Here is a 23,939-nt window from a genome sequence, read left to right as displayed (position 1 = left end):
ATACCCAAGGTAAAATATTGCTCCAGTAAAAGTAGAAGTCCTTACTCTAGACCTCAACTTGAGTAAAAGTACAAAAAGTATTTGCCTTCAAATGTACTTAAGTATTGAAAGTAAAAGTACTAAAAGAGTAATTCTGATGTCCTGTTATCATTTTTGTAACAAGACTGGCTTCAGGAACTCATTTTAGGTGAAAATCCTCCAGCGTCTCTCTTGGTAAACCAGTCTTTTAATAGAACGTCATTAATTAGTGACGCTGACATCTATTAAAATGATCATAAGCACAAAACGCAGAAGGTAAACAGTTTCCATCAGGGAGAACCGAGTGGCTCTGAAATCACTTTTACACACAAGCAAAGTTTCAGTTTAAGATTACTTTGTAAATTAGTTACAAGTTGAATATAAACTTGCTTTAAACTCAGGATCACAAATACGTTTTCCTTTACTATATAGATCTGTAGATCTCTGTTCATAAACATAAACTAACTGAAACTAATTTACTGTAAAATGAAAGTGTTTGTATTAATTGATAAAACAAGAAACACGCCAGTCACGACTGCATATGTGCACATATTTCTATATTGTGGTCTATTTACACAAAGTTAGGTTAGTTCATCATTTAGGTGACGCATGTGCTCCCAATTTTTATGCTGCTGCGCTGACGTTGAACCGTGTGCTTGCACTGGGTTGGTATGACCAACAGGTCAAAACAAGCTCAGAACAAACTGACCACTGTGCCCTGATTGGTGTTCTTGCTTTTCACTTCTTTTGTTTTGACATGTTATGTTTTTATACACACAGAAACCAAAAGGAACGACAGATTTCTCAAAATGTAGCGGAGGAAAAGTAAAAAGTCACCAAAAATGGAAAAACTTAAGTAAAGTACAGATACATGAAAAAACTACTTAAGTATAGAATGAATTACATTTACTTAGTTACTGTCCACCACTGCAGTGCTGAACACATCATCAATAGCAATATTACTCACATATTAACAAAAACACAGGATAACAAGACGAGAGGAAACATTTTTTCCCCCACTGGTATCTTACCTCTGATGACTTTATACTTGTAGAGTATAAAGAGAGGTCACAGATCACTACGGACAAGGATGATAAACAATTTATATTAAGCTTTGGAAATGGCCATCCTCTATCCTGTTAGAGTGTCAGGTCTCCCTTTTCCAGATATCCCAGACACATCTTTTGAATACCTTAAGCTTCAAGTTCAAAGGAACTACATCTACTAAAGAACTGACAGCTTCACTGAGGTAATGGTGGATAGGTGAACAACTGCTAAGCAGGGATTAGAGGAGAAAATGAGGTAGACATTAAAGAAAGTTGTGGAGAGCATCAGGATTACGAGTGGCTAAAGCACAATAACAAGGCTGAACTTAGTTCATTTTTCTCACTGTGCCGTTAGAAAAGTTCCCACTGTTAGTCAAAACAGCTGTAAAGATTTTCCTTATCATTGCACATTTGGCCCCTAGTGGTTTGGCCCCATGGGCATACCATCCATAAAACTCATGGGATGATCCAGGCCTGAAACCTGACCTTTAGACTTTAGCAGGAGAATAACATGTTGTAAACTTGATTTAACATTATTTGAAGATAAGTTTAGATACAAGTAAGAAAATGAGGACTACATAACAAAAGAACGGCTAAGAGTGACATTCTGTCTGCTAATGTAAGACAGTTTAACCCCCTGAAATTCCAGGCTAAATACATACTAAGGCTTATTATTCAGTAACTACATGGACTTCAATGCAAACTGTTTAAGCTATTGTTAGGTTACCGTAGTGTAATAAACTCACTATGTTTACTATAACAAAAGTAAAATATAACCGCAAGCAGTAATTAGTGCGGTCCAAGCTGTCCTAGACAGTTGACCCAACATTGGTAATCTGTTTGGCCGATGGTGGCCGTGTTTTTTCAAATATGACATCAGTCTCATAGATCCTGATCCAGGACAGCCCATTGTAGCAACAAGCCAATTTTTATGTCAATCAGACAAACTTTGGTTGCATAACACTTTTTTGCATGTTATAACGCCACCTAGTGATGCAGTTGCACCAAACTCTGAAGATTGTTTATGACTGCCATAGTGTACATGCCTATGAAGGTTCCTAACAATCTGTGAGTGCATTTCTGAGTTAGATCTGTATATGCACGGTGTTTGAAATTTGAGCTCCACCCACATTTTCAGGATAGGCCTGGCTGATAAATAGTGATGAAATTACATTATTTGATCATTATTAAAGTTCAGCTTCTTAGGATTCCATTGATAACAGATTTGTGCAGATTGTGTGAAAACTCAGGGACTAGGTCGCTCTCAAAAATGTGTGCAATTTTGCTTAATATGCAAATTAGCTCAAAATCTATAGATGTTTGATATGAGCAAAATAGCTATTTTGTGCAACATGACATAACTAATCAGGAGAAGAAAGAATTTTGTTTCTATGACATACAGAATCGCCAGCCTTAAACATACAGACCTTTGCTTTAGCGCCACCATCAGGCCGATTGGGCTGAGCTCAAGCGCCTGAGTAGCGGATAGCACTACCACCTATTGACCAAGTTTCATGTCTATAAAACTTACAATCTGGTCTGTGCAGTTCATTGTATATATATTTTTATTCATATAAGAATAAAAATCCTAACAATTACAGGGTGCCAGCACTTTGTCCTTGGACCCCTAATTGTCTCCTTCATTCAGTCCAATTAAATTGAAATTCAACTTGGTGGTTTACAGTGCACATGCTCTTATTTCCATATGCTTTTTTGGATCTTGTTGGGGTTCAACAATGTGTAAACTTTGAGTTTGGGGAGAAAAGCAATGGAATTCAGTGAAAATTCCCCCAGTTGTGTAAAACAGGGCTGAACTGATGGAGCTCTAGAAATAAGCGCGTGAGGAGCGAGTGTGGTTGACCATAATTACCACGCTCTTAAACCCTGGCTCAGATGCACTGTCTGACTGCTGATCCACACACACAAGTACATATACACGCCTCTGTCTGGTGGACCCAAACTGTGTTTTTCACTCAATTTTCACAACACATGTCTGGGACAATAAAAGGCATGTTACAAGATGTATGAGGCTTCTCACTTGAAAACATGTTTTGCCGTTATAGGCTAGGTGGCAACAGTCTTGCTGGCTTTCGAAAGAGTACAGAGGGCTGCGTTTGGAAACTATAACTTAACTACAGTACTGTGCAAAAGTCAGAGCCCTTTCGTTTATTTAATTTACAGTCAAAACAGCTACAAAGTACAAGTTATTGATTTTTCAATAACTAGTAGTACTGTTTTATTAAACACCAAGCAGAAAGGCATATAACACAGCATAAGGAGGTAATTACCAGCCATACATCTCTGCTTTATGGTAGTCATTCAACCCACCTACATCACCACAATGCTTGACACACAGAAAACACATAACATAACCAACAGACAACAACATAAACAACAATAAGTCCTTTTTCCAGAGAAGGCATGGAAATGAGCTTCTACAGCAGCTTGAACCAGTAGCAGGATGCTACAATTTGTTTGGCAGGAATTGAAACAGAAGCCTCCACACCTCCAAAGTTCAGTCTTAGAAGTTGGTTGTATTTTCTGCTCCTCCTCCAAGTAATTCCAAACACATTCCGTAGTGTTGAGATCTGGACCCTGAGGTGGTCAGTCCATTGGTCAGAGCAGACAAGCAGCTTCTTTGTTTGATTTGCAAATTTCCTTCTGTTTTTGTCTGTTTCCTTTTCTCAAAGAGGTTCTTCTGGGCAGCAACACATACTTTCAGACCCATAGCACTGAGTCGTCTTCTCACAGTGGAAGGATGGACAGAAATACCTGTGGATGTTTTCAGATCTGAAGCAGCTGGATTTTCTCCTCTCTCTCTCTCAAAGATGAAAGCGTTAAGTGCTGTTTATCTGAATGGGGACAGTTTTGGTGTCTACCATGGCTTGCATGGTTGTTAGAAGGATATTTGAATCATTTTTATTTTCCATTGACTTAATGAGAGTTACATTCCAATAATCAATATGTATTTAATATACGGTCAAAACAGCATCGTATTAAATAAATTAAGGGTGGTCTCTGACTTTGGAATGGTACCCAAGAGCTGGTGTCCTTTTAGCATCTAATAAGTGTTAATGATGCAACATTTGATATCAGACATGGCGTCTTTTTAATAGAGGCTGCAATGGAATGTGCATTTCAGAACATCATGCTTTAAATATGCTCAAGGGTGTGTGTGTGGGTGGGTGAGAGAGAGAGAGAGAAATAGAGAGAGAGCGAGCCAAGCCTGATTGACATATCATATAATCAGAATGGTGACAGCAGGTCTCAGCTGTGAGCGGACGGGTTTGCAGGTGTTTTTCTGTTAAAAAAAGCGGCCTGATTATGGCTGTCATTGGGAAATTATTATGAGAACTTTCAGAACAATTCTACAATTCATAGGGACCTTACTGCCAGACTGCATACCGAATACAGAAATTAATGCTTGGTTTGAGGTTTTCTCTGAACACGGTTTACCCAAAGGGAACTGCAGACATATTATACTTGTATAATTCATATTATACAGTAGATTATACTGCAGTGTTAAGCTTTATAGTTCAGCCAGGCTATCAGACACTAGCCTGTAGACTAGCCTGGATCAGACTGGAGTTGGTCCTTGTCATGGTTTTCCAGGGCCCCATTATGATGTGTTTTTTATCAGATACTCATATTTCAGAAAGCGTATATTTCACTGATGTTACTGAATGTCCATCCAAGGTATTTGTATTTTTGAAAACATAGTTTCTTCTCAGCGTTTTGCATCCCGTCCACTTGAAAATGGATTTTTGGTCACTGAAAATGCTGCCAAAATGCAGTTCACTATGACGATTTCTTTCATTAAGTATGCACAACTCTGTCAGAATTGTGACTGACGACTGGGCTGTTTCTCTGTGCCTGGCAATTTGAGAGTGATTTAGGAGTTGATAACACTGAATTTAGCTTCACTTTTTAATGAAACTGTAGTGCAGACAGAAAAAAGATGAGTAACTTGATTATCATTAACCTAAACCAGATCTGACAAAAATCCTACATCCTCAATTCAAATGCAGGGGGAGTCTGTGCACTGGGCAAAGGCAGGCAGCAGTCTATGCCCCCCATGAGCCAAGGGCCCTATGAAAAGACAATGTGTTGATGTTTAATACTCTATTCTAAAATTTAAATATATCTTATAAAAATAGCTGTTATTTCCGATTGTAGCAATTTTTTCAGTAATGTCAGTGCAGCCCCACCTTTATTAGTTATAATGTGAAGGTTTTGGCTTTGCTGTTGTTGCACGGTCACGTCACTTACAGCTGTGCTGCACAGTCTCAGCAGACCGTACATAATGTCAGTGAAAAGGTTGGTGTAGATAGCTCCAGTGTTGGGGTAGTACACCTCAAAAAAGTAATCCACTACAAGTTACTAATTACTTCTCTCATATTTTACTTTTGTCTTACATTTATCTAACTAAATTGGCAGGTAATTTATCTTATTCCAAGCATATTTCTTAAAGCAAGCAAAATTATCTGCTAATTTCACTTAATAAAATAAAAATGGCTGTTTTTTGCAGTGTAGACGGTAGCACCACACTCCAGGGAAGCCTCATGCCTGTCTTTGGCATAGCATCACTAAATCTGCCTGTCTTTTGCATTTTTTTTTACTTTTATGTTCTGACAAAAATTGGACTTTTAATCTTTGTGTGACATTGGATTATGACAATTTGAGCCTACAATTGTTGTAGCAAGCATTTATTTTAGGCATAATTGCATGAAACAAACTAAATTAATAAATTATGTAAGCACATTTAAACAATAAAGCACAATGGCAGTAACAACTATAAACTTTTTGGGGTTAATGTCAAAAAGCCCCTCTTCTATTGAGTAGTAGCCTGTCAGTCCTGGGATAAGGCTAGCGGACAGAATTCCCCTCTTTCCGTAAATATTATTCCACCAGCGGCAGCAGCGGCAGCACAAATGTCAGCCAGGCCCTTTTTAAAAAGCTTGTTTCCCCTGCTGTAACAGAAAAAAGAGACGTTTATAAAAGATGACAAAAGGTTATATGAAAAAAAAGTCAGGCACAGAAAATAGTGGCAGTGAGAGGGGTCTTTATGAGGGCCTCTGGTGGGTTTATGAGGCCCTGCTATATTTCCTCCCCCCTTGGAGGCTGCTGGTTTAGGCTGGGCTCGCTCTGTGGTCAGCACTGGGTCTGGGACGGGGACCGGAGCCAGACGCCTACGTCTGCTCCACTGCACCCTCCATTAGCGCTGTTCTCACAGGCCTGTGGCTACGGCTGGCCGCCTCCCTGCTTATGCAATGCCCCTCTCACTGACAGCTTTATAATAGCACTCCATGCACCTAGGCTGGACACAGCAGCCTCCTCTGTGACACTTTACAGCAGTGGGACTGAGAGTACATTTGCTATGGTACCAATGCCAATATGATCAAAACTATGATAACATTGGAAGAGAGTGTGATTTTTATTAACATTGGAGTTTTATTAACCATTTAAGTAGTACTAAACTAGTACTAGTGCTGTGGCAAGTCACTCAGGCCCTGAAGAAGCAAAGCATCCCCACACCATCATACTACCACCACTGTGTTTCACGGTTGGTATGATGTTCTTATAGTGTACTCCTGCCCTCCAAAAAGTTCCACTTTTGATTCATCAGATTGCAGAACATTGGGGACTTGTGGGACGTTAGTGTGTTTTTTGGCAAATGTAAGACGAGCGTTTATGTTCCTCTTGGTAATCAGAAGTATTTGCCTTGCAACTGCCTTGCCTCGCAATGGATATCTTTTACCCGTCTCTTTCTATTGGTGGAATCATCAGTGCTGACCTTATCTGAGGCAAGTGAGGCCTGAAGTTCCTTAAATGTTGAATTATCTTAATAATTAACTTAAATTGTTTAATGGGTTGTAAGGGATCAGTTACTTTTTCACACCAATGTATTTTATGTTTATTTGTCTTTGTCTTACATTAAGTTTTCTTTAAGATCTGAAACAATTACAAATATTGGTATAACAAATATGCAAAAATAAAAAGAATCAAGATCTATCTATCTATCTATCTATCTATCTATCTATCTATCTATCTATCTATCTATCTGTCTGTCTGTCTGTCTGTCTGTCTGTCTGTCTGTCTGTCTGTCTGTCTGTCTAATTCATCCATCCATCCCACCCACCCACCCATCCATCCTTCCATCCATCCATCCATCCATCAAAGGCCAATGCGAATTAACAAATGTAGGCATAACCTATACAAATATTCACCCTATGCCCCTTTCTCATCCAGGATTGATGTAAGGATCTGCTTTTATTCAGCCACAAGACAGGACTTGAAGGTTAAATTAGCTCTACATATCTTTCTTTTTTTAACGTTAAAACTGAAATAATTAGCAGCAAAAAGTTTGGCTGTAAAGCCTGAAGTAATAATTTAAAAGGTAGAAGTATCCAGCTGGATTTCACTGGAGTTTTTCATCATGTGCTCTTTAAATTTATGCTTTAGTCTCAAAAGCAAAATCAACATTATACTGATGAAGCTATGATGACAATAGTAGTTCATTTCTTTACATCCTCAGAAGACACATCCTTCACCATGTTTTGGATTGAGTTCTCTTTGAATACTTTTTCAACTCACTTGCAATGGTCAGATTCATCCACTCACTTAAGTGCTGAATGTAGTGTGCCAGACTTTCAGCTTACAAACTCTGCATTATTAGATTAATATTTCCCATTTAAAACTTGCTAACACAAGACTGAAAAATCCATCCCATCCATCCATCCATTTTCTAAGCCGCTTCTCCGTCAGGGTCGCGGGGGGATGCTGGAGCCTATCCCAGCAGTCTTCGGGCGGAAGGCAGGATACACCCTGGACAGGTCGCCAGTCCATCGCAGGGCAGACAGACAGACACAGACAGTGACTCACACACTCACACCCAGGGGCAGACTGAAAAATGTCAGATATAATTAAAGTTGTAGCTTCAAAAATCTTGTGCTTCAAAAATTGCATACGTTCAATATAGAAACAATTGTTCAGCCCTACCACAAATGCATTAGTGACGTCCAGTACTGATTATAGGTGATTCATTCTGGAACACAAAAGGTAATGAGTGTATTGATATGGTACTGGGGCTTCATCAGTCCAGAGAGTGACGTAGTTCTACTGCTCCACAGCCCAATGCTGGGGCGGCTTTATACCCCTCTAGCCAACACTTGGCATTGGACATGGTGATCTCAGGCTTATGTGCAGCTACTCCAGAGCATCCCATTCTATTGGCAGTACATTTTTTTGTATGCAATTCAATTCAATTTGTATTCAATCACTTACAAAAATAAATGAATTCACCAAGTAGAAGTCTAAATACTTTTGGACATATACAGTAGGAATGTAAGCTAAGCAGGCTCCATTTATAGTGAACATCTACATCAAGCTACTCTGACATTCTAGGTAGGCATCCGTCTTCTTCGGTTTGATCTATGATCATCTCCTCCTTCCCAACCTGAAGACTTGACCATTTCACCAACACATCAGCCACATCACAGTCCACTGGAGCTGAGGAGTGAAGAATGTAGCTCAGCATCTACTGTAGGTGTCAGCAGAGTCGTTTAGAGCTGCTCGACTGCTGAGCTTCTGCCATGATGCTTCCGTTCTTGCCTGCGTCTCTCATCAGTGGTCAGTCATTAGGCCGAGTTCATGTGTCTATGTGTATGGATGCGTGGTGTGTTTGTTTGGTGTCGGGTGGCGGGTCAGGGCGGATGTGTTGTGTAACTGAATGAATAGAGGACGGGAGCTATTCAGCTCAGCTGCGGTGTGTGTTATGGCTCACTTCACTGGAAGGCTCAGTTGCTGTGGAGACCTGTCTTTCACTCGTTCTGGTGTAGTGTGAAGCTAAATATGCGATTTGCACCTCATGTAAAGACGCCACATAAATCCACACCTCATTTTAATAAAGACTGCAGTGTGTCATGAGATTTATGGCAGCTGACTGTGTTCTAACCCTTTAAGACTGACATGAAATGACAACTATTTCTGCCATTTAATCTGCACTTCTCTGTTATAGACGCAATTTCTCAGAGCTGTTGTTTTCATTTCTTTCAGATTTTGAGATACAGTTTGTGTCGCAAATACAAGCCGTGGTGTGTGTTGAAGTTAAATAATGAAAATATGCTCAAAGTACAGACTTTAACCTCATAAAATCCCAGACTTATTATGCACCAAAGCTTATTATTCAGTAACTACAGGGGCTCCAGTTCAAACTGGCTGAGCTGTTCTTTGGTTCCTGAAATGTGTAAAACAATTTTAGGCTCGGTGATGGGTCTTGGCCATTTAAGGGGCTAATTTGAAGGTATTTACATCCAATTGGGTGAACAGTGTAGGTATTACAACCAATTTTAGGGGCTCAAAAGTGATTTTGTACATAATCATATTCTGCAGCCAATGATTGCCTGAAATCTAGAACCCACAGACATCACTTGATGCTTAGTTGCTTCCCTGAAGATGCTCTGCCAGACCTTTAATGCAGCTCTTTAGGTCCTGCATGTTCTTGGGGCATTTTACCTTCAGTTTTGCCTTCAGTAAATAAAATGCATACTCAATTGGACCGAGGTCAGACTATTGACCTGACCATTGCAGAAGATTCCTATCACTTGTAGGTAGTTTGACCAGAGGAGGATGGGTCCCCCCTGGTGAGCCTGGTTCCTCCCAAGGTTTCTTCCTCAGTTCTGAGGGAGTTTTTCCTTGCCACTGTTGCCCCTGGCTTGCCCACTGGGGGGTTTCTGTACATTCTTACAGTTCTCTTGAAACTTTTTCTTTTCTGAAATTCTGTGAAGCTGCTTTGTGACAACATCCGTTGTAAAAAGCGCTATACAAATAAATTTGATTTGATTTGATTTGATTCCACTTTTTTGCATTAAAAAAGTATTGGCTAACTTTCACAGCATACTTTAGGTCATAGTCCGTCTGCACTATGAAGCACTGTCCAATGAGCTTTGAAGCCTTTGGCTGAATCAAAGTAGAAACTTTAATCCTATACATTTCAGGATTCATCCTGCTGTTTTTGTCAGCGGTTATATTATCAATACGTACAAGGGAACCAGTTCCATTGGCAGCCATACATGCCCACACCATAACACTACCTCCACTGTGCTTCACAGATGAGGTGGTATGCTGTCGATCATTAGCAGTTCCTTCACTTCTCTGTACTCTCCTCTTCCCGTCATTCTGCTACAAGGTGATCTTTGTCTCATGTGTAGGATGTTGTTCAGTACAGGCTTTTTTAGATGTTTTTTGGCAAACTCTAATCTGGTCTTCCTGTTTTCAAGGCCAACAATGGTTTACATCTTGTGGTAAACCCTCTGCATTTACTCTGGTGAAATCTTTTCCTAACTGTTGACTGTGACACACGCCTACCACCTGGAGGGTGTTCTTGATCTGTCCAGCCATTGTGAAGTAGTTTTTCTTCACCAGGGAAGGAATTCTTATGTCATCCACCGCAGTTGTTGTCTGTGGTCTTCAGTTTTTTTTGGTGTGAGTATATGTGTGTGTGTGTGTGTGTGTGTGTGTGTGTGTGTGTGTGGGGGGGAGGGGGTGTGCGAAAATGGTCAAAACTCGTACATCGTCCATTCAACTTGGATGGAAATACTATCAAATTAAAGCTGAACATCTGCAGTTCGAGCTTGTAATATGTGTACTTTTATATTATTTCATTTCAACTCCAACATGCTGCTGAACAGGTAAAACAACAACTCTGACATAAAGCTGAAAACACAGCAGCACAGAGAAAGCTCTGATTCTGCATGTGAATACCTTTCACTGTGGTTAACATGAACAGTTGAAGGGGAAATTGTCAAATTTCTTAGAACAGTGGTTAGATGCTCATTTGGACAGGATTAAAAAGACCCTATTATTGTTTGTCTGTGCATGTTGAGAATATAGTAACCTGCTGTATTTCTTTACTCAGTTTTATGTATGAGATCTGCATCTTTTACGTGGTGTTATCAGTGTACAGTTTGATGCAAAATTTTGGGCACCCAAGCAAATAACATTCTGTTGATTTTCTGACTGAAAATAAGTTCCTACATCCTCTACAGAGAACACACTTCTGCACATTTTAATACACAATAACTCTTTAGCTCAAGTTTCCTCTCGCAGTCCAAAGATGTGCAGCCAGGCCAGTTGGATGTGCTAAATTGCCCCTAGGTGTGAGTGTATATGTCTGCCCTGTGATAGACTGGGGACCTGTCCAGGGTGTATCGTGCCTTAAGTCTAATGACAGCTGGGATATGCTCCGGCTCCACCCGTGACCCAGAAGGATAAACGGTTTACATTTACGGCATTTGGTAGACACTCTTATCCAGAGCGACTTACAACTTGATTATTTTACACAGGGAGGCCAAGGTGGTATGAGGAGTCTTGCCCAAGGACTCTTATTGGTATAGTGTAGGGTGCCTGCCCAGGTGGGGGATTGAACCCCAACCTACAGCATAGAAGGCAGAAGAAGAACCACTACATTAACCAACCACCATGGATGGATGGATGTATATGTATATATGTGTGTGTGTTTGTGTGTGTGTGTGTGTGTGTGTGTGTGTTCATCTGCTGAGTTTAACAACTAGGAAAAGATAAAACATAAAATGTGGCTTGTGAAAAAGCTATTGGAACATTTTATATGTATGTTTTATTTTTTCCTGTATTTTAAATTCAGGAAATAAATAGAAATTCTGCAGTAAAATATGAAGACAGTTCTCTGTGGAGGATGTGTACTAATTTTCACTTAGAAAACAAAAAGTGTTCAAACTTTTGCATATGATTCATGTGAGATGTAGCTTCTTGATATTGATCCCCCCCACCTGTCAGATCGTATTCACACCCCTGTATCTTAAGTATGTGCAACAGATGAACAGAGCTGGTAGACTGGTCATGCTTCTGGCTTTGGAGCTTTTATTATTTTAAACACCAAAAAAAAATAATAAAATCCCCAAAAAAGTAGAACAGAGTGCATTAAACTTCATTTGCTATGCTTTTAGACGCTGGATTTACTGAGCAGTTTCACTGCAGCTCTATAAGTTACCAGCGTCTATAAGTTCTATAAATTACCAGCCACTTCTTTATGGTTATGTCCTTGTTTCTTCACTCATTGTCCAGTTTATCAGCTCTACTTACTATATACGTGCACTTTGTAGTTCTACAGTTACAGACTGTAGTCCATCTGTTTCCACATAAATCTCATTTTCCACCCCACCCCCCTCCCATTTTACACAGTTCTTCAAAGGTCAGGACCACTACAGAGCATTTGGGTGGTGGATCATTCTCAGCACTGCAGTAATCACTGACGTAGTGTTGGTGTGTTAATGTGTGTTGTCCTGGTCTGAGTGGATTCGACACAGCAATGCTGCTGTAGTTTTTTAACACTGTGTCCACTCACTGTCCACTGCTAGACACTGCTAGACACTGCTACCTTGTCAGTCCACCTTGTAGATGTAAAGTCAGAGAGGATAACTCATCTGCTGCACAGTTTGTGTTGGTCATCCTCTAGTCCTTCATCAGTGGTCACATGATGCTGCCCACAGGATGCTGTTGGCTGGATATTTTTGATTGGTGGACTATTCACAGTCCAGCAGTGACACTGAGGTGTTTAAAAACTCCAGCAGCACTGCTGTGTCTGATCCAGGACTTTCATGCAATTTCTGGTCCAGATCAGGGGAACTGAACCACACCATAAGTGGAAGATTTTTTAAGTCTATTTTTAAATCTTTTACATCTTTCAGCTTATTTATTTTATAATGACATTGACTGACACTGTAAGAGCTGATGTTCTGTTTGCATTTTTGTCAAGATAGACAGGAGAATTATTAAGTACTAGATGCTCATTTACATGTGAAAAACACAAAATTTCCCAAAACGGGCGGTCAGCAGTCTAGGACTGCGTAAAGCATCACACATGCACACACTCACCCAAGCACATGTCTGTCTGGATGGCCCAAAAACATGATTTCACTAGATTTCCACAGAACCTGTCTAAAACAATAAAAGCTATGCAACAAGACGCAGAAGACTTCTCTTAATTTTTTTTTTTCTGTGTATAGTTCTGAGTGCAGCTGGCAGCAGCGTCAACGTTCACTCACTATTTCTCAACCGTGTTACCCACATTTACTTTCAGTGACCTCATGCCTTAATTGTGTTTATTTTATTCAAATAAATGATTGAACATTCCATTTTGTCACTACCAAAACAATCACAACACTGCCAAAACCTTACCAAATGTTTCCATGTGACTGTTTCAGTAGTGACAGCTAATTTGGCACAGAAAAATAAATGGGATCTTACTGCTCACCCTGTGGCAATGAGGAACAGGGATGCAGTCTGAGGCCCAGTCCCGTTTCACATCGCCTCTGCCACTTAGCCCTACTCCTTTGTGTTGCATGTTCACGTCACGCCTAGGGGTAAGGCGTCCCGATTTTGTTGAGATAGAGGGGTAGGGTGAAGTGTTAAGGCTATATGTCCCTCCAAATGGAGGTTTTTCAGACTCACATTCCAAACGGTGTGAAAAAACAGCGAGATGGCCAAAGAAACACACCAATGTGAGAATTTTCTCTGTTAAAGACTTATGATAACCATTGTACTATCTTAGTTTAATGTTGTTTCAATGTATTATGGTCCTTTCCTTCATAACAAGCATAAAAAAGTTGTACCAGTGTGCTGATATCTTGGTAGCCAGCTAGTTGAATCCATTCATGGCGCACCATTTAAAGTGGAACGAGAGAATTCAACCAAGGAGCGGCGAATATCGTACCTCAGCTTCATATCACTGAAGAATTAGGGTTGGGATATAATAAATAGCCAGCAGTGAGGAGCTGAACTTTCCCCTCCTCTGCTGTCACTGCAGACGGGCGGGGTGGCCTACAGAGCAGCGCTAGAAGCTGATAATGAAGTGATGCTCTTTTTATTTAAGGGTTGTTCCATTTCAGGAGAATGGCCCATATAGCCTATATGATCGATTCAGTCACGTGTGCAGCGCCTTTCGGGTAATTATGGATGATTGTGTGAAGCCTGAAGGTGAAACTTCAGGTGATGCCCAGGCTTCCACACGTCCTCACACCTGTTGGTGCGTGGTGTACAGGTGCCCCACCCCCTCTCTAAACTCGCCCCCCCAGGCCCCCCCGTGTCGTACAAGCGCGTGACGAGGAGAACAATGCGCGCGCTGCAGCGACGGCGGTCCTTGCGCTTCTCTCCGTGCCGCGGAGCTGCGCGCTAATTGCGGCCCTGGGTGCGCTCCGCTTCGCTTTGAAGTGTGTCTGAAGAGGGACGCATGAAAGACCGGCAATTAGCGCGCATCATGGAAGCGCTGTGAGACAGGCAGCTGGGAGAGAGAGAGAGAGAGAGAGAGAGAGAGAGAGAGCGAGAGAGCGAGCTCCACTTTCTCGAATTAATGGAGTAATAACACACGATGGCTGCGTGAGACAACATCTCATCAAAGCGAGAGAGGAGAGCAGCGTCAGAGCCGTTTGAGCTCTTTTGATGCAGTTTTGTAAATAGTTTCGTGCAGCTCATCTTCGCAGAGGAGCTCGGCGCACCTCCGCTTTACGCTGCGCAAAGATGCTGATCAGCGCTGATTGATGGCGTTAATTAAAGCCGATCGGTTCTGCCTGATACGTTCACTCTCCCGCGCTTTCATGAGTAATTATGTGTTGGTGTGTGATGAAATGAAGGGCTTTGTTATTTTAGCCCAGTGGTTTTCCAGCCTGATCCTCACTAAATGCCTTCTTAAAAGTTCGCAGCGTTTGCGCACGAAGCGTTTCCAAAAAACGTGCGGCTAAAAACACTTTAGATGTGAGGCTGGCTTGTTTATAAATCACAAATTAGTGTATAATTGAGCACAGCTCGTCGACCCCGCCCTTCGTTGAACTAATTTGCATGTAAATGTCTGCAGCAATGAATGCTCAACAGAAGATAAAAGGGTTTAGACTCAGTGCTAACTGGCTGAATGCGCTTACTGAAAGGGTTTGTTAAGTTGTCATTATCGTCTTCTTTGCAGGATCATTCAGCCCATACAGTAATGCGGTTATGCTTTTGGGACTGATTGCACAACCACCTGGAACACTATAGCAACCACCCAGCAACCAAATGCATTATAATAGCCAACACAAAGCACTGCACCCTAGCAACCACCTGGAATAACATAGGAACCACTTAACAACACTGTCAATACCACCTAGAGTAACCTAGCAACACTTTAACAACCACCTGGGGTAACAACCACCTTAACAACCACTTAGCAACACCTTAGCAACCATCTATTAAAACCGCATTTCCTTCTGGAAAATATATAGTGTATGGAATATATATACACTATATTTCCAGAAGGAAATACGGTTTTGATAGATGGTTGCTAAGGTGTTGCTAAGTGGTTGTTAAGGTTGTTAAGAAGTATTCACTCACCCATCCAAATCATTGAATTCAGGTGTTCCCATCACTTCCATGGCCACAGGTGTATAAAACCAAGCACCTAGGCCTGCAGACTGCTTCTACAGACATTAGTGAAAGAATGGGTCGCTCTCAGGAGCTCAGTGAATTCCAGCGTGGTATCATTATAGGACGCCACCTGTACACATAGGCACTTATATGTGTACACATATTGGACAATGTATATATCGCTGCTGTCAGAAGAAAACTTCATATCTCCAAAATAGTAACTTTACAGGAGAAGGAAAAACATACATCACTTTTAATTTAAGTCAATGGAACCAGATATTTTTTCCAAGTCATTTTGGGTCATTTCTTTTAGTCCATTCATCACAAAATTTACACACAATATGAAGGGTAATATTTATTTTCAAATTATTTCAAAAACAGAAAAACAAAAAAATGGAGATACAAGGTTTTCTTCTGACAACAGCGATATATATCACTGTGAACATACTAGAGTGCAATATTATTATAGTATTAAATCACTGTTTAGAATTCATTCACATTATGTATGTGTAGCAAGCTGTTCTTGTCTTTAGGATTATGACATTTGATGAAAAGTGAATCTATTTCCATATAAAAATAACATTTAACTGAAACTATTTATGTATTGAATGTGTTTTTTTACTTGAAAATTTTACTCATTTTATTTTAACTTGTATTTTATTTTAGCAAGACATTGGTTAAATCATTAAAAAGATACTGATTGAGATTTTTCAAAGAACGAGCTAATAAAAAACCCCAATGTATTAATTATATTTAATGTAGCTGTCATGCTTAGAAGTTAGCATAGTGTATTCTAAACATCCTTGATGCTCAAGAATGGCAAATGAAGCAATTTTTTAACAGTGAGTGTACTGCAAGCTAGATATATATATAGAGATAGATAGATAGATAAAAGTATAAGAGTATATCTATTTACATATTTACATGGCATATGAGACAGATTTGCTGTATTTACGAGACAGCAGGCACTGAGTGGTATGAGGTCGTCTAACACCACATATTATAGACATGACTAACTCTGAGTTGCATCAATATTGTAGTGTAAAGTGCACAGTGAAAAGTATCATTACAGTAACAGTTGTGATATTGCACAGTGTGTATTAATCGAAGAGGAGATACAGGGATGTGGTTCAGCACAGTTCAGACAGCAGGAGATCAGTACCGTCTCTGCAGTAAGGAGACTCGTTGTAGAGCCTTGTAGCAGCGGGTAAAAAGAAATTCACATGGTACAGCTGTAACAGACGGCCACTGAATGTGCTTCTCTGTTCATCCGGTGTAGCATGCAGGGGGGTGAGGTGTTGTTCAAGATGGCTAACAGCTTTTTGAGTGTCCTCTGTTCTGCCACAACCTCCAAACAGTCCAGCTTGACTCTCACAACAGAGCCAGCCTTCCTAATAAGTTTGTTAATTTTGTTCAGAGCACTTTTGTTAATGCTGCTGCCCCAGAACAACAGCAGCATGGAATATAGCACTCGCTACATCAGGCTGGTAGAGTCCATAGGAGCTTAGTGCACACACCAAAAGACCTCAGCCTCCTCAGGAAGTAAAGACAGCTTTGGCCTCTCTTGTACACCACGAAAGTGTTACAGCTCCAATCCAGCTTGTTGTCCAAGTGCACACCCAGATGTTTGTATGTCCCAACCTCCTCCACAAATAGGTAAGTGAATAATTTGTTGTGTGGGCTATTTGCTGCACAGCCTGGATGTCTGTCTGTACAGTTTTTAAAAGAAGGACAACGGAAATGAAGCTTTAGTTAAATTATTTGAATTTAGCAAGGTCTGTAAATATATACATTTTTGTTATGGCAGTGGAATGAAAAGACTAATGGCTCATATAAGAGGTCAGTATATTTATAAATTCACACACTCGAATGCCTGCAGCGCACTGGGGAAAATTTACACATCAAGTCTGAGCCTCGCATTGATCTGCGTACATTTTCACATCAAATTCGCATTTTATAATCAATACTTAAGCATTGATTTTCATGCACAAGCATTTTAAAATCAAATTCACAGTGTGTATGAATGTTATATAAGTGAGTGACTCAGTGGTTTCCCTGCTCTAACACACCCACCTGAGGAGGAGGGATGTGCTAATTAGCTGATTAGCTGGATCAGGCGGTATTATAGAAGAATCTGGCTTACTGCAGCATTTTTTCACCCCATCCCAGCAGAATACAGTTCATTATTACAGACAATATGTTACCTGTACATACAGAAACACACTACCCGAAAACACGCTTACAGTAGAAGCCTATGAGCTTGCGCAGCATCTGCCCATTGGCTTCTGTTATAAATGTTTTAAGTCGGTGTTTTTTTCTGTTCTTTTAAAATGTACAGAGACTCACTTCGAAACTATTGCCTGTGGTAATTAACTGTATGCTAGAGATGCAACAAACAGAGATGATGCTGAAAAAGGCTGGAGAATTCCTTTAGAGCACTGATAGTGATCGGTGCTGATTGATGACGATAATTAAAGCTGATCAGTCCGCCGCTCTGCGTTCACTATCATACGCATTCATCATGAGTAATTATGTGTTTGTGGTGATATGAGAGAATGGATTTGGTCTTTCAGGGCCTATATCTGCATGAGTACAGCTGTGTGCAAAAGTTCCCATACCCCAGTCAAATTACAGTTTGTTGATTTTCTGAGTGAAAATAGGTTAACACTTCCTCTACAGAGAAGAAGATATTTTTATGCTTATTTTATTGCACAATTTATTTTATTTGCTAAGTTTAAAATTGGAAAACATTAAAACAATGCCAAAACTTCTGTACAGGGAATGCTTTATGTTTTATTATTTTACCCCTGTCCAGATTGGCCCCTCCCAGTCCTGTCCATGTGTTCGTGTTGTGTTTTGGTTAAACCTGCCGGTTCTTTGTTTTGGTTTTTAAGTCCAGCCCCCTTGTTTCATGACCCCAGCCCTAATTGTTTCCACTTGTGTTCCCGCCTGTTCCTCATGTATTTAATGCCTGTGTTTTCCCCTGTCTGGTCACTGGTCTTTGTGCTGGTCTATGTACTGTTATTTGAACTGTGCATAAAAATGCACAGAAGTGTTTTCTCTGTGGAGGACACGTTAACTTACTTCCACTTAGAAAATCAACATAATGAATAATTGTATGTATGTGTTTCTGTTTGTGTGTGGCTATGTATTAATTCATTTCCGCATTATGAAATTATTCAAATGTAAATAAAGTAATTCAGAGTGGTTTGTCAAATGCTTGACTCTACAGAAAATTAATTAAGAGTCAGATTTGTTCACAGTGGTGGTGATAAGAGCTAGGCGTCTAAAGTATTTTTACCTCTCAAACTTTTAAAAGCTCCCTGACAGATAATATTGCATTAAATAGTTGCAAACATGCTGCCTGAGATGGTGTTTACAGTAGTTTTGTTACAAGGTTTTGGCCTAAAATTTATTTTTCAAAATCCATATGTGACACTATATAGACAAAGGTTTTGGGACAATTACCCACTACCCACAACCCACAGGAGCTTTTATGACATCCCATGCTAAACCCATATGCAATAATATGGAGTTGGTCCCACTTTACAGCTATAACAGCTTCCACTCCTCTGGGAAGCTTTCTACAAGATTTTGGAGTTTGTCTGTGGGAACTTGGGCCCATTCAGTTAAAAGAGCATTTGTGAGCTCTGCCACTGATGTTAGACGAGAAAGCCTGACTCACAGTCGCTGTTCTAGTTTATCTGAAAGGTGATTGATGGTGTTGAGGTCAGGACTCTGTGTGGGCCAGTCAAGTTCTTCCACACCAGACTCACCCTCTCATGCCTTCATGGTCCTTGGTTTGTGCACTGGGGCTCAATCATGCTGGAACAGAAAAGGTTCCTCCCCAAACCTTTCCCACAAAATTGGAAGGTACAGTTGTCCAAAATGTCTTGTTATGCTAAAGCATTAAGATTTCCCTTCACTGGAACTAAGGGTTCTAGCCCAACCACTGAAAAACAACCTCATAGCACTATCCCACCAAACTTTACAGCTGGCACAGTGCAGTCAGGCAGGTAATGTTCTCCTGGCATTCGGCAAACCCAGACTTGTCCATTAGACTGACAGATAGAGAAGCGTGATTTGTCACTCCACAGAATACGTTACCACTGCTCCAGAGTGCAGTGGTGGAGTGTTTTACACTACTACATTCAACACTTGGCATTGTGCATTTTGATCTTAGGCTTGTGTGTAGCTGCTTGGCCAGGTAAACCCATTTTGTGAAGCTCTTGATGTGCAGTTCTTTTTCTGATATTGCTTCCAGAGCCAATTTGGAAGTTTTTAGTGAGTGATTTAACAGAGCATAGACACTGTGCACTTCATGGTGGTCTTCCGCTTTGTGGCTAAGCTGTACCCGCTCCTAGCTGCTTCCTTTTCACAGTAATAGCCCTTACAGTTGTCTGAGGCAGATGTTGCAGGACAGAAATGTCATAATCTGGCCTGTGACAGAGGTGGCATCCTATGACAGTGCCATGTTTATAGTCACTGAGCTCATAAGCACAACTCCTACTGCTTTTGTCTATTGAGACTGCAAGGCTATGTGCTTGATTTTATCCACCTGTTAGCAATGGGTGTGGCTGAAACACCTGAACTCAATAACTACGAGGTGTGTCCTAATACTTTTGTGTATATAGTGTATGTTCACATAGAAGACAAATGTAGGTTTATGTATAATATATATAAAATGCCTCCAATTGTGTTGGCCTCTGGACCTCTTGTCATTTCCACTGAAAAGAAACTTGTCAATGGTTACGTTTACATCTCAAAGATTGAATTGGTGGAATTTCCCTTTAAGCTTTTTGCGGAGACCAAACATATATAGGATGTCTTTCTATGGACACTTATCTGGTTTTACAGGAAATGTAACCTTTATTTGAAAAATAAGAGCAGAAATATTGGAATTTCTGTTGTACAACAGCTTTTAACTACAGTAGGCAATGGGAAAAGCCCACTGCAATAGAAAAATTATATGTGTGATGTTTGCACGCATGCTTGCCTGCATATGTGAGTGAGAGAACAACATGGATGGGTGCCAGGTGCCCAAGGAAGTGTTGGCTTAGTACACAGTTTGGTGAACCTGAAGGTCACATCAAGCAGCAACTCCCTCTTAAATACATCTTGCTGAATTCAAACGCTTCTACAAAGCACATCCAGCTGTGACAAGACTGTAAATTGAGAGAGTCCTGTTCAACTCGAGCGTTTTATTGCTCATTACTTTTGCACTTTATCATGCCTTTTGTTTTGTAATGTACTCGACTTTTCTCTAGGGGGTTGTGCTCAGAGTTGCATAACAGAAGAGCTGCTTTAGTATTCCATGCCATTCATATCTGTTTTTTTTATTGTGCCTATGCTTGCACTGTATAACTCGACTCATTTGAGGAAGAGACTTAATATGAAATAAAGAAAAAGTGTGTTGACACAGAGAAATGAGAGCCATTCCAAGCATACAGCTCTGACAGACCACACTGTCTTTTTATGGAAGAGGTTCAACCCTTAGTTGTTGAGTGTCAGGACTGGCAGCAGGATGAGACGGCATAACTATGTTTACTGAATAAACAGCTGGTTATATAGATGATATCAATTTAACAGACTAACCTGCGTACCACTTGGTTCCTTACAGGGCAAAATACAGACACAATATTCAAACTGAGGTGGCATTGTCTCCTTGTGCCACCATATGATGCTGGGTCTGTTGAGTTACTACTCGCTAAGTATTCTCGCTGAGTCTGTGACACCTTTAATTAGCTACACAGTTATACAATTAATTACAGTGGTGCACCATGACTGTTAAAGCTAGGCCTTCAAACTGGGCTGTAAATGTCAAAGCTTGCCAAAAATCCACCTGAACAACAATGCTAACTTTTGTTAGCGTCCTAAAGGGTTCTAGTAGTTTGTTAGCGCTAAGCTAATGGCGATTCATATGTCTACTTTCCGACGAGGCTGAAGAAGTTAGCTTCTTATTCGTATTTTCTGTTCCATCCTAAACTCTGCAACAGTTACACTCTGGCTCAACCTGCCGAAGTATTGAATGGAATCATGGAATGTTTAAGGTGGAATGGAAAATTTGTTGCCACCAGAACTGCTTCACTGTTTAAGGAGGGATGGAAAATTTGTAAAAGGCATTTCTAAATAAAATACTGACATTTTATGCTTCTAAAAGATTGCAGCCAGTTGCAACAGCTAAATATAAGTTTGATCATAGCCGAATATGAACGTAAACTGCCCCTGTGTTCAAATTTATGTCCTACTAGAATGTAAACGGTCGCACCAAGTAACATAGTTTCATAGTTCAAGTTAGAGCTTAAAATTAGAAATTTACACGTACCCTATAGTAGGGGAAAGTTCTGCTGTAAAAAAAACTTAAAATGGCTGGTCGATTTGACTGATTGGAAAACTTGCCAGAAAACGAAACACAGGATATTTTTGGCAGGATAGAGTTTTCTGTTTTCATCGATTGGTGATAGAAAAGATCACAGACCTCCTAGGCAAAGATTTTCAGGGTCATTCTAAAACCTGGTGGGTGACACTAAGTACACAAGTCAACTGCATGAAGAGCAATAAGAGAATACATAACAGATTAGTTTTAAAGTATAACCAACATAGCTGACATTACCTTTGTGCCATTGTGTAAATTCTAATCATGATTACGTTAGCCACAGCTTGAAAACTTTCATTGATAAAGTGCCATTAAAATATTGTGCACGAGAGTTTAAACCTTGAAAAAATTAATCAGCAGAACAGAACAAACACAAACACAAGAGACGGACACTATGAGGACTCCACAGTAGTGTAAAACAGTCTCTTTTTGAATGTGGCTTGAAAAGAATGAAATCCAAGCGATTTCACTGCGTGTGCAGATCATGTGTATGTTTCCTGTTTATGTTAAACTTAAATTACTCTTAAGTACTGAATGTACTGCTATACCGTAAGTGTCTGTGGTGCAACCAAAATTCTGTGTGTCGCTAGTATAAACTAACTACTCTCAACACAAGGTTTAGGATAAACTTTACACCCCAATTAATGATCAAAATAAAGTTCAACTGGTGCAGGCCTGTTTATATGTTATCTCAATGTGATCTTCACTTTTGAAACATAGTGAATTCTGTATATTGATTTTATTCTAAATTGATTTTATGTTATACGGCTTTCTTAGCCATTTCACGCAGTTTTCACATGTTGTTTTCTGTTCAAAGCAGAGCTTGGCTTTCTCTTTCATTTGGTTCCATAGGTTTCACACGGCAACAGCTAAAGTGCACTAAATCATACATGTGGGTGTTCACATGTGCTCAGATGTTACACAATGAAAACTGAAAAATAAAAAACAGAGAGGCTTAATGTCATCTCACAATCAAAGCAATCATGCAAAACCTTACTTGATATCTGCTTTTTTATGGCTGGTTTGTCCATTTGAATTTAACCCTGTCAGGTTGCTGATTTGTGTGTCGACACATGTGCCAAAGTCAAAGGCGTAATATCACTATTATTTTATCGCTTGTTGGAATAAAGGGCCCATATGCTGCCTTTGTCTTTTAAATTAAGAACATTTGATATAGAATATAAACATTTTCACAATTTCACTCCTCAGTTTATATCCAATATATTCCATATATGGAAACCAAACCTGTTATAAGTGAGCTTATGTTGTGATGTCGTGGCATCTTGCATATATCCACCTTTTCCCCCTCTAGCAGGTTAGCTCCATGCACTCACACTGAAGTTATAAGCAGTGTTTCAGCTTTTTGACTAAGGCACAACACAGGGTAGCCAATCAAAACCACCCTCATTTACTTACAGTGTGAAAGGCACAGTAATAAAGACAGCCTATTGAATTAAAAGGAATAAAGAGAGGTTGGAAAAACACCATGTAAACATCAATCATTGCTGTTTTTGGTACATGAACCCATACAAAAATCATAAGTGGACCTCACGGAAGGAAAAGGTATAAGAGAAGTGTAGGATATGGGCCCCCTTTGTTTGGAGAAATTGAATGAAAACCAGTCATCCAGTTGACCTTTGTTGACCCTGTCTTTGATAACAGAAAATCTCGGGTCTGGCCAAGTCTAGTAGAGTCCAGCTCTCGCCCCCATCATTCCATATCAAATTCACGTCATGCTTGGATTGTAGCGGGTGAAAATGATTAGCCAGCATCGCGGAACAATACTCAGTATGGCATAATGACAATCTGCAAATAAACGGCTAAAGAATCAGATTGCCACACTGGAGGGCTGCAGTCATTCATACGAAGCGAAGCAAATCACTGTCATCACATTTTCTGCATGCTGTCACACACCACTTGCACACCCCATTGGTCCAGGGCTCACTGAGTGATGATGTCATCAGTCCAGATGGGGCTTTCCGTAGTAACGGATTAGAAAGGCTATCGGTGAGGGTGGGAGAGAGAGCAGGGATACATGATGTAATCATAGGTTGCTCTGTGGGCCTCTGTGC

The sequence above is a fragment of the Pygocentrus nattereri genome, chromosome 8 (genome assembly GCF_015220715.1).
Source record: "Pygocentrus nattereri isolate fPygNat1 chromosome 8, fPygNat1.pri, whole genome shotgun sequence".
NCBI classification, from domain to species: Eukaryota; Metazoa; Chordata; class Actinopteri; order Characiformes; family Serrasalmidae; genus Pygocentrus; species Pygocentrus nattereri.
This window is presented reverse-complemented; position numbering follows the sequence as displayed.